Source organism: Ranitomeya variabilis, chromosome 5, assembly GCF_051348905.1.
Source record: "Ranitomeya variabilis isolate aRanVar5 chromosome 5, aRanVar5.hap1, whole genome shotgun sequence".
In the NCBI taxonomy this organism is placed as follows: Eukaryota; Metazoa; Chordata; class Amphibia; order Anura; family Dendrobatidae; genus Ranitomeya; species Ranitomeya variabilis.
Window position 1 is genome coordinate 598228708 of NC_135236.1, and position 14484 is coordinate 598243191.

Here is a 14484-nt window from a genome sequence, read left to right on the forward strand (position 1 = left end):
ATATGCAGATATGGGGTCCCAGAAGTGATAGAGAGTGACCAGGGACCCGCATTCACAGCAAATCTCACACGGGAGATCTGGTCAGCAGTAGGGTCAGATTTAGGCCTACGCACTCCCCACAATCCCCAGAGTAGCGAGAAAGTAGAAAGACTGAATGGGACATTTAAGAACAGGATGTTGAAAGTTGCCCAAGAGACAAACAAACCATGGCAGGAGACACTCCCAATCACACTACTTAGTGTTAGGCACACTCCCAGAGACCCAGAAAAGCTGTCACCATATGAAATTTTGTTTGGGTCTATTGGGTCTAGTCCCAGGTTAGGGGTATTCTTTCCCTCAGCAGCTGACTATGCAATATGATACTTTGCTTATGTAATTGAGCTCACCAAGAAACTTGCTAATATCCATTCTCGAGTTTTTCTTCATTGCCAGATTCAGTGTCCGGTATGCACTCCTTGAAGCCAGGAGATTGGGTGTTGGTGAAAAAGCTTGTAAAGAGAACACCACTCGATCCCAGATTTGATGGTCCTGTCCAAGTGCCGCTGATAACACTAACCTCTGTGAAGCTGGAGGGAAGACCCACTTGGATCCACTCATCGCATTGCAAGAAAGCTCCCCTACCAGAGGATGACATCCAAGCCAGAATGATGTTGTGGATGCCCTGCCTGATCGGATAGATGACCTACCTGATAAAGAATACACACCGCTCACTACACATGCTGTTGACCAAGAGACTGATTGCAACGAACTCCCGTTAGGGACAGATCTCCTGACTGCCCATTTGCGAAAATTCTGTATTGAGGGGGGCATATGCGCTAAGCATGCGTCAGCTCACCGGCATCATAAAAATCTATATACTCAGCTTGTTTATAATCAATTGCTCAACTTGACCACATGAGCTTGGCCAGATGGTTCCTCTGTATTTTCCAGACTCCCAAAAACCGGAACTTAGGCCAGATGTCTTGAACTAATGTCTAAGAATCCTGCTGAATAGCAGGATAAATGTGGCAGCTATATTTTAGTTGCTTAATCAGCATTCATATGTGCATTAATCACAATATTCCATATATATTTAGATAACCAATAACAGAGGAGCTAGACAATATGGTAATTAACTAACCACCCCTAACCACCTCCTTTCTATATGCAATTATAAATCCATGTATGCACAATAAATCATCAGTATTGGTGGAATGTTATTGTTACAATGTTGTGCAGTCTCATTTTGAGCACTCAAAATACTCAGTCTAATTGGGAACAGCTGCAGCACACACAGGGATAGATTTATCAAACCAAATTTCCATAACATGTGGAGGTTTCTATTGTTTAGGCGTACTCAGGAAAAATGGTGCAACAAATTTTATGGTGCGTTTTCTGCTGTTTCCATTGTGAAAATTAAAAATTAAGGGCTAAAGTAACATTTTTTTGTGGGGAAAAAGTGAAACTTTCATTTTTTCCTTCCACATTCCATTAATTGCTGTGAAGCACCTGAGGGGTTAGTAAACTTCTTGAATGTGGTTTTGAGCACATTGACGGTTGCAGATTTTAGAATGGTATCAATTTGGGTATGTTCCATCATATAGGCCCCTCAAAGTCACTTCAAATGTCATGTGATCCCTAAACAAATGGTTTTGTAAATTTTGTTGTTAAAATGAGAAATTCCTCTTCAACTTTTAACCCTTATAACTTCCTAACCAAAAAATTATGCTTCAAAAATTGTGCTGATGTAAAGTAGACATGTGGGAAATGATGTTTATTAACTGTTTTGTATAACATAACTCTCTGGTTTAAGGGCATAAAAATTAAAAGTTTGAAAATTATGAAATTTTCAACATTTTCACCAAATTTCTGATGTTCTGAAATAAATGCAAGTTATATCAAACAAATTTTACCACTATTATGAGGAACAATATGTCCCAAAAAATAGTTTCAGAATGACTGGGATACTTTGAAGCATTCCAGAATTATTACCTCATAAAGTGACACTGGTCAGAATTGAAAAAAATGGCCTGGTCTTGAAGGCGAAAAAGGGCCTCTGGTGTGAAAGGGTTAAATGAGTTGCCCCATGAAAATAAGTTATCATTTATCCACAGGATTGGTGATAGCTTATTTATCAGTGTTGGTCTGTTCGCTGGGACCAGCACCGATACACAGAACAGGGCTCTAATATACCAGTTGGAATGCAGGGCAAGTGAGCATGCTCATCTGCCACGCCATTCCCTCCACTTTTTTGGGGCAACCCCATAGACTATGAATGCAGCAGCAGGCAAGATGAAAGTGCACTATTGGAGATAAAAATTCCTGTTCTGCCAATTGGTGTTGGTCTCAACGGATGAACTCCAACCAATCATTGTTATAAGATATCACCTATACTGTAGATAGATACAGTAACTTGTTTTCACAAGACAGCCCCTTTAAAGTTGTAAATAAGTATTCACTTTCTTCACTAAAGGCCTGGAATAGGATAGTTGAAGTCAAGGGAAAAACGTGCATGTAAATTTCTTTCTTTTTCAAGAATTTGTGTTGTATGTGTATGGATCTCTTCAGATGAAAGAGATAGCTTGAAATATTAGTTTTCGCATTGGATACAGGAACAAAACCAATACTTGACAGTTTTGCAGTGCAGACCGTGGCAGGGTATAGACTAGAGATGAGGGGAATTTGAGGACTACATAAAGATAACATTTTGTAAACAAATTAAGCACTGTATGCATCTTCCCTGTATGGAAATGAAGAAGCTGTCCACATTCACCCTTGAAGATCCTGGGAGGAGCCTTTGTTGGAAGAATTTAGTGGGCACAAACAGAAACAGTTTTCAGCTAGAAACAGTAATTGAAAAGTAACAGACCATTGGTCTAGCTGCTTGCAGGTCTGCATTGAAATAGTGCTGTGTGCAAGAGGAGAGACCACATTATATAAGATAGTATGTTGTGAAGGAAATCAAAGATTAAGCGCACAGCAGGATTCTGGATCTCAGACAGGTAGCCTAGCGAAGACAAAGTGGAAGACGAGGTCCTTAACCTAGGCCAGGAGGCCTACTTAATGGGATGAAACATCACTCAAGTGAGCAGTAGGACAAAGCCTAGGCCAGAAGGTGTAATTAACAGCAAGGAACTTTGCTCATGGGAAGAAGTCGGCCAGAAGGAATAATTAAAGTTATTAAGCTGAAGAAAAAATTCCTAATCTCAGTCAGGCAGGTCTTATCTTTTATTTATGCTAGAGAAGAAAATTTCAGTAGTAGATGGGATCAGGAGATGATGAGGCTACTCACTAACAATTTGGTAAATTTATGATTGAGGAAAGGATGGATTCTGGAAATATTTTTCATTTGCATGTGGCAGGAGGTGACAAAAGCTTGAATGTGCAGCTTGAAGGACAGGGCAGAGTCAAAGGTTACTCTGAGGTAGTGGACTTACGGTAATGCGGAGAGCATGGTGTCATTAATTGTGATAGATTGGGTATGGGGGCTAGATGAGAAGATGAAAAGATTATGTGTCAGGTATGTCCACATTTTAGGAAGCGAGAGAAGGAGGATAAGGCAGATAGACACTCTGGGATTCTGTACAGCAGAGAAGTGACATCTGGGCCAGAGAGATAGATCTGAGCATAATCAGCACATATGTGGTAATGGAAGCAATGGGACTTTATGAGCTATACTAGACAAAAAGTATAGATTGAGAAGAGTAGGGGTCCGAGGAAAGAGCCCTGAAGGATGCCAACAGAGATAGAGCTGGATGAAAAGATACTGTATGTGGGAGTGGGATATACTAAATGTGCATTTAGAAAAATATGAGGATGTCAAAGATCACAGACAGAGGGGTGTCATAAGTGAATCACTCTTGCTGTTATCTATGCTGCCCCCTGTCATCGGGACAATTGTACAATTGATGGACGAGGAGGCTGCAGCTGTTTCCACAAAGGTCAGTTATTGGGAAACTGACAATGAGTGCATGGTATATAAACCTCCGATTTCCAGGCCCATAATATGTGTATATACCTCCGATATGGTCACTGCTATCTCCAAGAACTACTCGCTGCCATCACAAGTCGTTTTTATACAGGCTGACTGTACGCATGGTTCTGGTAGCATATGTCTTCGGGGTGTGGTTTACAGAATAATAGGAATAGAACTATTATATTTTTCACTTAACCCAGAACAATAGGCAGTGTTTATAAAAATATACAAAAGATTTTACAAAGGGGACAAAACAATACAGCATATACAGTTACATAACATGGATTAATAGAGAACTTACTACTCTGGTCACAGAGATGACTCAGCTGGTGGATGGAAGGAATCAAATTTAAAACGTATGATTAACGGGATCTAGCCTACACTGGTATGCATGTTCCTTAGCATTGAATATAGATCATAATTCGCCTTTACCTTTTATCAACACCAGTGATACACCCACACACAGCCCCTGCTGACCTCACTTGGGCCAGGTTGTGGAATGTTCTCAGCCGTTCAGGATGTTATGAAATTCCCAACCTTAATTGTATCTTCACTCCAGATGATCGCAGAAGTTCAAGATTGCCGACAAATTTTCAATCAGGATTTTACCTTTCCATAGATGATAAACATGACATGGCTTGTGTTAGCGATCTGATTTGGGGCTTATAGGCAGGTGTCACAGTTATGAATAGTATATGCATATTCTTCCCAAATTAGTCCTGAAGTTTAAAATGTTTGTCCCATCACTATCGGATCTATATAAACCCCAATATCTCTATTTGAACCCCAGAGCCAGGCTGGCTATCAAAGATATTTTGATGAAAGGCAGATCATCCTGGAGGACCAATGGTTCATCCTAGATGGCACAATAGGTATCTTGTCTTAATTTCCTGTCCAATCTGTAAATCTCAGTCTCCCTCACAATAGACATCCTTTTTGGCACTGCAGAGGTCTTCTGCTTCAAAAGACGTTTGAAGCCTTAGCTTCCTGCATTTTAATTAGGATTCCCAGCTATACGTAATTTACCCACTTCCCTATGTCCATTGTGCAATTCTATTTCTATGAGAGTTAGAATGTAAGCTCTTTTTCATACTGCAATTCTGTGTAAGGGAGGAGGAGGAAGGGGGGTGAATTCTAGTGTCGATAGTGATCTTAATAAGTTCTATTACAGAGGAGATCCAGGAGAAGGCAATGTTTTTAACACCAAGGGAAGAGTGGATTTGTAGTAGGAGGGATTGATAAACTAGGTCAAAGGTACAGGACAGATCAAGAAGGAGTAAAAAGAGTTATAGAGAGTTGTTGGTTAGTTTTGGCTGTAAGTCATTAGTAATTTTGGCCAGTTTTGGGTGGTGTGGTGTAGGACACAAGCCGGATTGTAGGTTTTCAAAGAGTGAGATGAGCGGTGAGAAGAAAGTTCAGTATGAACATGCTATACGAGGAGCTTGGAGGCAAACAGGAATAGCGATATGGGACAATAGCTGGACGTAGAGGTTGAGTTGAGGAATGACCATTAAGTGTATGTTCAAGCAGAATCTGCACCAAACTCCACATAAAAACACTGCTAATTCTTTTGCATGGGAAAACCTGTACATGTGTTTTTTAATGTAGGATTTAATGTGCATTTGGTGAGATTTTTGCTGTGTAAAAGCATCAAAAACATATCCAACTGTTAAACACGGTATTATAGTTAAATGCCTCAAATATTCCCTTAAAACATCATTAAAAATGTATCTTTGTACAAACCCTCACAAAAAACACATTTTTAGAAGCATTTTTAATGTATTTTTTTGGAGCCTACAATATAAATGTCAAAAAATGCTGTCTAAATATATATCATTATTGTTTGTGAACTTGTTTAGGGAGGACATATTCCTTCATTTTCATGACACTTTATTAACAGAAACATAACATCAGCAAATCAGCTATTAATCTGACCCAATACTTCGGAAACCAAATGGATTATCATAACAATGGTATTTATCCCTAAGCTGTATGATTTCTCTTTTTGGCATAGTTATAAATTAAAAACTTGCCTCCTTGTGTGTAAAATCATTGCCAAGTCTTTGGGGCAGTACAGCATCCTGGCCAAGTCATGAATTCATCCTTGAAAACACACCCATTCTCCTTTTGATTTCTCGCTTTACAGTCCCTACCCAGCACAAATGTCCTTGAAATAACCCAGATGCTCTTTTAGAGTCTGAGCTCGGGATGCCAGTGTAATTACAACAACCCTGGAGCTTTAGTACAATGAAGATGTGATTGTGTGCATCCCACACTGTGTAGGACAGAGAATGTGCTAATGCATCTTTAGGGTCTAGGGTATAGACATGGTTATTGTCATTATTCCTGGTGCTCTAGGATATAAAAATACATTTTAGCAGAATCCTTGGTGGCGTAGGCCAGATATAAGTTTAATATCTGCTAATGTTTGATACTTGGTATCTCTCTAGGCTTTATTGTTGTCCTTGCATTAAAAGAAAGCTTTATCATTTTTTTTATTATCTACACTCTTTTTATTATCTAGAGCCCTTTTCCATCACTGCATCAACTGTTATGGAAAAGTCAGCTGGCTTAATTTATGCACTGACCCAGAGATCTATCCTCTTCATACCCAGCATCAACAGTGAGGAAGAGAAAGCTCTCTGAATGTCTCAGAACAACAGACACCAGAATTTCTTGGACTAGGAGAGGTGGGTCTGAAATCACAGCAACAGTGCAGGTGTCATGGTGTGACATATCCTGGACCTCTATATGCCTCCCTCCCCCACCCCCGTATTTTTACCATATGCTTTGGCAATGCTAACATGTACTTAGTCCTGCCAATAAAGCTCATTTGAATTGAATTAAATTGAATTGTGTGACTGTGGGATAGCATATGTGCAGCTATACTGACCCTCAGGCTAGGGGTCTCTGGCTATCCCTGTCCCAGGATTACTCCTAAAGGTGGAGATGACTGAGTCTCGTACCTTACTACGCCCCTACGCAGCACTAGTCAGTTAAGTGTGTGGGGAAAATACAGACAAGACAGAGCAAAACAAAAGCACATTCACACAGCACGCTCTCAGGGAAAAACACTAAGGTGTTAATGTGCAAAGCCTGTGAGGCAATAAAGCAACATAAAGACCGGTAGGGAAAAATGAAAGGGAAAACCAAACACCGCTAGCCACAACTTCAGAAATAATCACCTGTAGCCAGGATGTGTTCAACTCTCCAGACCAGGATAGAGAACTGTTGCTGCCATTACTTGTACAGCAGAGCCAGCTTAAATAGAGAAAAAGCAGACAACTAGTTTTACCGCAGCATGTGGCCATAGGCAACCATCAAACTCAGCCCAGCAAAGATGTAACTCTTTCTAACCTGCCGAGGAGGTGCAGCTTTAAAAGTCGACATCCAAGTCACTCTGCGGTAACCATAGCTATGCGTGGAGTCACAAGGAGAAGTCTATGAATCTGTGGAATATACAGGCCTTGACGCCACCATGACAGTTGGTGATGTTTGAGAAAACCTCCTCGTGACAGAAGCGTTAAAAAATGATGAGTACTTTTTATTGATTTAGAGTTAGCCAGCAGCCAAAAAAGTTTGTATGCCCCAAACACAACCTTTCAAGTTGAATTCAGAAATTTAAATTTAGTGATGGACAAGTTTATGTTTATGTGGACTTATGGTCCCACATTATTATTTCCCATATTTTTTGAATAAGTACAGTACAGACTAAAATTTTGGACACACCTTCTCACTTAAAGATTTTTCTGTATTTTCATGAATATGAAAATTGTACATTCACACTGAAGGCATCGAAACTATGAATTAACACATGTGGAATTATATACTTAACAAAAAAAGTGCGGAAAAAATGAAATTATGTCTTATATTCTAGGTTCTTCAAAGTAGCCACCTTTTGCTTTGATGACTGCTTTGCAAACTCTTGGCATTCTCTTAATGAGCTTCAAGAGGTAGTCACCGGCAATGGTCTTCCAACAATCTTGAAGGAGTTCCCAGAGATGCTTAGCACTTGTTGGCCCTTTTGCCTTCACTCTGCGGTCCAGCTCACCCCAAACCATCTCGATTGGGTTTGGGTCTGGTGACTGTGGAGGCCAGGTCATCTGGTGTAGCACCCCATCACTCTCCTTCTTGGTCAAATAGCCCTTACACAGCCTGGAGGTGTGTTTGGGGTCATTGTCCTGTTGAAAATAAATGATGGTCCAACTAAACGCAAACCGGATGGAATAGCATGCTGCTGCAAGATGCTGTGGTAGCCATGCTGGTTCAGTATGCCTTCAATTTTGAACAAATCCCCAACAGTGTCACCAGCAAAGCACCATCACACCTCCTCCTCCATGCTTCACGGTGGGAACCAGGCATGTAGAGTCCATCCGTTCACCTTTTCTGCGTCTCACAAAGATATGGTGGTTGGAACCAAAGATCTCTAATTTGGACTCATCAGACCAAAGCACAGATTTCCACTGGTCTAATGTCCATTCCATGTGTTCTTTAGCCCAAAAACAAGTCTCTTCTGCTTGTTGCCTGTCCTTAGCAGTGGTTTCCTAGCAGCTATTTTACCATGAAGGCCTGCTGCACAAAGTCTCCTCTTAACAGTTGTTGTAGAGATGTGTCTGCTGCTAGAACTCTGTGTGGCATTGACCTGGTATCTAATCTGAGCTGCTGTTATCCTAAGATTTCTGAGGCTGGTGACTTGGATAAACCTATCCTCAGAAGCAGAGGTGACTCTTGGTCTTCCTTTCCTGGGGCAGTCCTCATGTGAGCCAGTTTCTTTGTAGCGCTTGATGGTTTTTGCCACTGCACTTGGGGACACTTTCAAAGTTTTCCCAATTTTTCAGACTGACTGACCTTCATTTCTTAAAGTAATGATGGCCACTCGTTTTCCTTTACTTAGAATTTGTATTATGGCAAGAAAAAAGCAGCTAACAGTCTATTCAGTAGGACTATCAGCTGTGTATCCACCAGACTTCTGCACAACACAACTGATGGTCCCAACACCATTTATAAGGCAACAAATCCCACTAAACCTGACAGGGCACACCTGTGAAGTGAAAACCATTCCCGGTGACTACCTCTTGAAGCTCATCAATAGAATGTATATTCTAAGCGTGGTGTACTTATCCAATGGATTTGTTAATATGTATTAGCAACTGGATAAAAAATAACCTTTATTAGGTACTCTTTAAAAGCCAAATCGGCACACTAATACAAACCAAAAATACAGACAAAACAAAAACCTATGTGATTAGTGCCCTATTACCTTCACAGAATGGGGAAACAATACAAGACAAATAACAAAAAAACCAAACAACACTGCCAGTATTGAAATGGCTTCCAATCCACAATAGTTACCATAAGCTCACTGACCATGAGCCAATAAATTGTATGTACAGCTCAAAAAACTAGGGTATATTGGACACAAATTACTATCCTATAATTAGGTCACTCTCCGTATTTGTGTCTACCCAACTACACAAGATATGCAGTCTCTGTCTTTGATGTACTGTTAAATGGCCTCTAAACAACGAAATGCATTATGCTTTGTGTACTATACAATTTCCAAGACACAGCATATTACCATTACATTTAGATGTTCATAAAGAAAAATGCCATATCCAGGATTGGAGCCCTGTCAGTGCAGAGTAGCAGCACATATACCCAACCTGTAAAGATGCCATATATAACCAATTACCCATCCATGAACCTATGGGATACATATATTTCTCATTTCATGTTACATGAGTGTTCCCAAATGGGTTCGTTTGTGGCACCTTCAAGGGTTAGTACAGGTGGAGTGTTATAGGAACGCTGAGATGCATGAGATCACATATATGGGCTAATCCCATGTGCTTGGGTAGATCTCACCACATGTTCGTCATCCCCGGCTATTCCTCTGTCACCATCCACCTCGAGGCCGACCCTGGTATAGAGGTTTAGTGCTGTGGAAAGCATCTCCCGACGCGTTTCTTCCTCATGGATTCATCAGGGGAGAATGCTAGTCCCGTCCGCTGCCATTGCGGGTCTCCCCTTTCTGTGACATTTATAAATTACGCTCGGTGCCGCGCTAAGTTAGCCCTGCCCATTGGCGTGTGACGCGTATCCTGAGCTTCCCCCTGTATTGCCGGGCAACCTGAGACGCTCTCCTGCTTCACTGAACGCTGGAAGTCTCCGTCCAGTGGCGCATGCGCACCACTGTGACTGGACTGAGCGTAATGCAGAATCTGTGAGCGGACTCCTGCCGGACATTGATAAAGAAGAATAATGGGATATAAATGCATGTGTTCATGCTATTTCATCCCCTAAAGTGCCTGTTAATGTTGCAGCGCCCATTCTATGCATTATTCATTGCGCTGCCTACATAATTGGCACTCTTAGAAACAGGAAAAATAATAGAATTTTTTAAGAAACAACTTTTTAAACCTGTTCACCAATTGGCATGATTCATAAATCTCTCAGCATATTTAAATGACCACCATAGCGGGGAACGAAGGTAAGGTGCCTCCCTAACAAGATAAAGCACCCCATATACCCATAGGATAGAAAGAGCAAGCAAGGACGAGAAGAACCCACGGTAGTTGTTCTACCTTAAATTGAATAATTCACATATATGACATACTCAGCTCATTTCAATAACCACTATTGTGAAAAAAATGAAATTGGGGATTGAAATTAAACCAAGATATGGAGAACGGATACAGAACAAGATGATATTATAACTCCAGACTGTTGCTATGCCATGAGGGATGAAATAACTAGGGAAGGAGTTCACATATGCGGGACACCACACACTGTCACCATAAACGTGGGAAACGGTGACCCTATGGATGCCCTGTTGTAGTATGTCTACACTCCTTTCCCTACCTGTCGCGCAGGTTGGCACCCTGGGAGAAACCTGCGCATGTGGCGCCCCCACTCAACGTCGACTGTCCCAAAATATCTTTCCCTATAAAACCCTCATATCTACAGAGGATAGCTAGAAAGAGGGAATATCTATGAAAATTGTTTTTACGGAGAATGTTGCCGGGGCGGTTCAAAATTTATTAAGGTTATCCCTAACAGAGTGTCCCTACCTGTCGTGGGGGTTGGCGCCCTAAAGACCTTCGCATTTGGCGCCCCCACTCAACGACGGCTAACCCTGACATAGACCCTGCCAGGTATAGCATTAAAGGGGTCTTAAAATTCACATAGTTTCACAAAAAACAACTATATGATTGAGTTTCATTCAGTCCAGATAGTTGTACTGTTCTCAACATGAAAATCCATCTTGTCTCCTTTTGGAGTATTAGCTTGTCCCAATCGCCCCCTCTCTGTGGAGGCACTATCTTGTCAATACCCACGAAGTAAATTTTACTCAGGTTGCCCTGATGAAAAGAATTTATATGAGTTGCCACAGGGGTCTCTCTCTTGTTTACAATGTCACGGAGGTGCTCGCCGACCCTCCTGCGAAACTCCCTCTTTGTCTTGCCCACGTACTCTAGGCCGCACTCACATGTGGCCTTATAGACGACGCCTTTGGTACGACAGTTGATAAAGTGTCGAATTGTGTACGTGGTACCTGTGACATTACTTGAAAAACTTTTAGAGGGTCTAATAGAGGTACAGCTTTTACAGTTACCACATCTGTAACAGCCCTTTATCTGGTTTGTTGTTAAACCAAAGCTGCTTCCAGAATCAAAATGGCTGTGAACCAATCTGTCACAAAGGGATTTTTCCTTCTTGTATGTAATCTGAGGTACCGGTGGAACATATTTCCTTATGTCCCTATCCATCTGCAAAATTGGCCAATGCCTTTGGAGGATTTCTCTTATGTAATTTGCTCCATTGGAATATCTGGTGATGAAGCGTATGAGGATTTCCCTAGTTTGCTAAACTTTTCCCAGTGTTGTGCCTCTTTGCACAACCACACCAGGTGAGCAACATTCTAGTGTTGTTTTTCTCACCAGGAGAGTTTTTACTCATCTACTACGCTTAGATAGCGCTCTCCCTCTTTTTCCATTCATCCTCTTTCTCAGGACTCCATGCTCAACGCACCACCTGCATATTTTGAATTTCCACAAAGAAGTGCTGTGCGCACATAAGATCAAGCTTTGCTGTACTTCCTCGTTTAAGTACTGTGTGCATTTCTACTACACTTCTGCTGGATTCCCAAGTTTAAGTACTGTGTGCATTTTCACTAATAACCTACTGGACTGCCTTGTCAAGTGTCTTGTTTGCTCCCTTGTCATATCCTTGCTGGACTGGTTAATATTAGCGGTCGCGTACCGCTATTCACTGTGCTGTGATTTACCATATTGTGTTGAGCACCTCGTTACAATTGCAGGAATTTCTGTGTTATTTCTGTTTGCATTTTTGTTTTGTTAAAATACGTAATTTACTACAGCTTTGCTCTCAGACTGGTTTTATCCCACGCTATCAGATTCTTTAGTACCTATATATTGTTACAATCTGCTGCCACTAATCCCATATTTATTTGATCATCTTAGAGGTGCAGGATTTTCACCAAGCTCAATCTGAAAGGAGCATACAACCTAATCCACAAACACCAAGGAGATGGGTGAAAGACTGCTTTCAACACCCAAGACTGTCACTATGAGTACCGTGTTATGTCACTTGGGCTTAGTAATGTCCCAGCTGAAGAAGGCTAAAAGGCTATTGCCCGGTCTATTCTCTCAGTGGCAATATTTATTTTACTGGCACCCTAATGGAACTCCCACCAGGGCCGTGGGGTACTCGGTACTGGGTTCGGTACTTTAAAGGGATGTGTCATGGTGGCGGCGACCCGGTCCGTGGCCCTGGGCGCCCAAGTTAGGTTACGTGCACACGCTGCGGATTACTCTTCGGATTTTTCCGGACTGATTTTGGTGAATCCGCAGGTAACTCGCACTGTGGATTTCCTGCTGAATTACCGCGGATTTGCTGCAATTTTTTGCGGATTTTGTGCGGATTCCCCATGCAGTTTTACACCTGCGGATTCCTATTATGGAGTAGGTGTAAACTGCTGCGGAATCCGCACAAAGAATTGACATGCTGCGGAATAAACAACGATACGTTTCCGCACGTTTTTTTCCACAGCATGTGCCCTGCAGATTTGGTTTTCCATAGGTTTACATGGTACTGTAAATGCATGGAAAACTGCTGCGAATCCGCAGTGTCAAATCCGCTGCAGATCCGCAACGGGGGTCCTTCTCTACTCCAGCTGGGTCCAGTCCGGTGTGTTCTATTGCCCTGTTATCTTTGGTAAGTCCTGCGCAAATAAATGTATATACTTTACTTTTACTTTCCAATACAGCGGGGACTTGCCATTTTGCGACTACCGGTATTCTGACAATGTCAGACTAGTTATTTTTATAGGGGCATTGCTCACACCGGTGGTTACCTGTTTCCCCTCTACCATTCTTGTGCACTTTATCTCTATTTATATGTGTGATGTTACTCTTTGCTACTATGCATGATCTTTTTTGCTTTTGATAATTTAATAAACTATTTATACCCGTTACACTCCTGTTTCTCCGTGTTATTCAGATCCGCAACGTGTGCACATATCCTGTAAGGGACGGTCTTTAAAGGGGTATGAATACGGTATGTAAAATAAATGTTTGTGACGCCACCTGTGGTACTCGGTCAGGGGTGACCGACGCTGCTTTAAGGGGTCCTCTGGGGTGATGTAATGGCAGCAGGGATGGTATGGCTTCCCACAGGTGAAGCTGGGTCCCCAGGGCTCCCGATGTATTTGGCAAGGATGGTGTGGTGCCAAAACTAAACGGAAGACACAGGGTTGCAGTCTCTTTACCTGGTTTACTGATGGTAGACAGCCACAGTCTATGGTACCAACAACAGGTGGTGGCGAGGGCAGGCCGGCCGGCCGGCCTTGAAGCAATTACAGATCCCCTTGCCGGGTGAGGTTCGTAAGCCTTCTGTCTCGCACTTTTAAGTGAGTTCCTTGCTGCCTGTGGCTTCTGTCAAGGTCCTCTCTCCTGTCCTGGGACAGTACCTGCATGGTAGGCGACTTGAGCCTTTGCACAGAGTCTCTATCACGACTCGGGCTCTGTGTGTTGCTGTACCTTCAGGTTGGGGTGCGGACAATCAACATAAAATCTACAGTCCTCCGGTTCTGCTGTGGGACATAAAGTACCACACAGCCTCTGGCTCTCGGTGCTCGGTTCCTGCGCTGCAGCCTGGAAGGAGTGCAACCGCAGCCCCCTTCCAGCTCCTTTGGTTCTCCCCTCTGGCACTTGCTATCAAGGCAACCAGTCTCCTTCTCTTCTCTCTCCTGGAGCTGCAGCACCACACGTGGCTGCACGGCCCCAGCTCAGCTCTTACTCCTCTCTCAATCTCCCTCCAACTGCCTAACTCCTCCTCCTGTCCCTTGGCATCACTAAGATTTTAAAATCTTTATATGCTTTTGTAATATTGGATAAAAGACGAGTGATGGACAGTCATTTTTCTTTTTTCTAGACACATAAGAGATGATATGACCTCTCAGGACGGCCTTTGCAATTGCCGAAAATAAGTTGACATAATCCAGATGG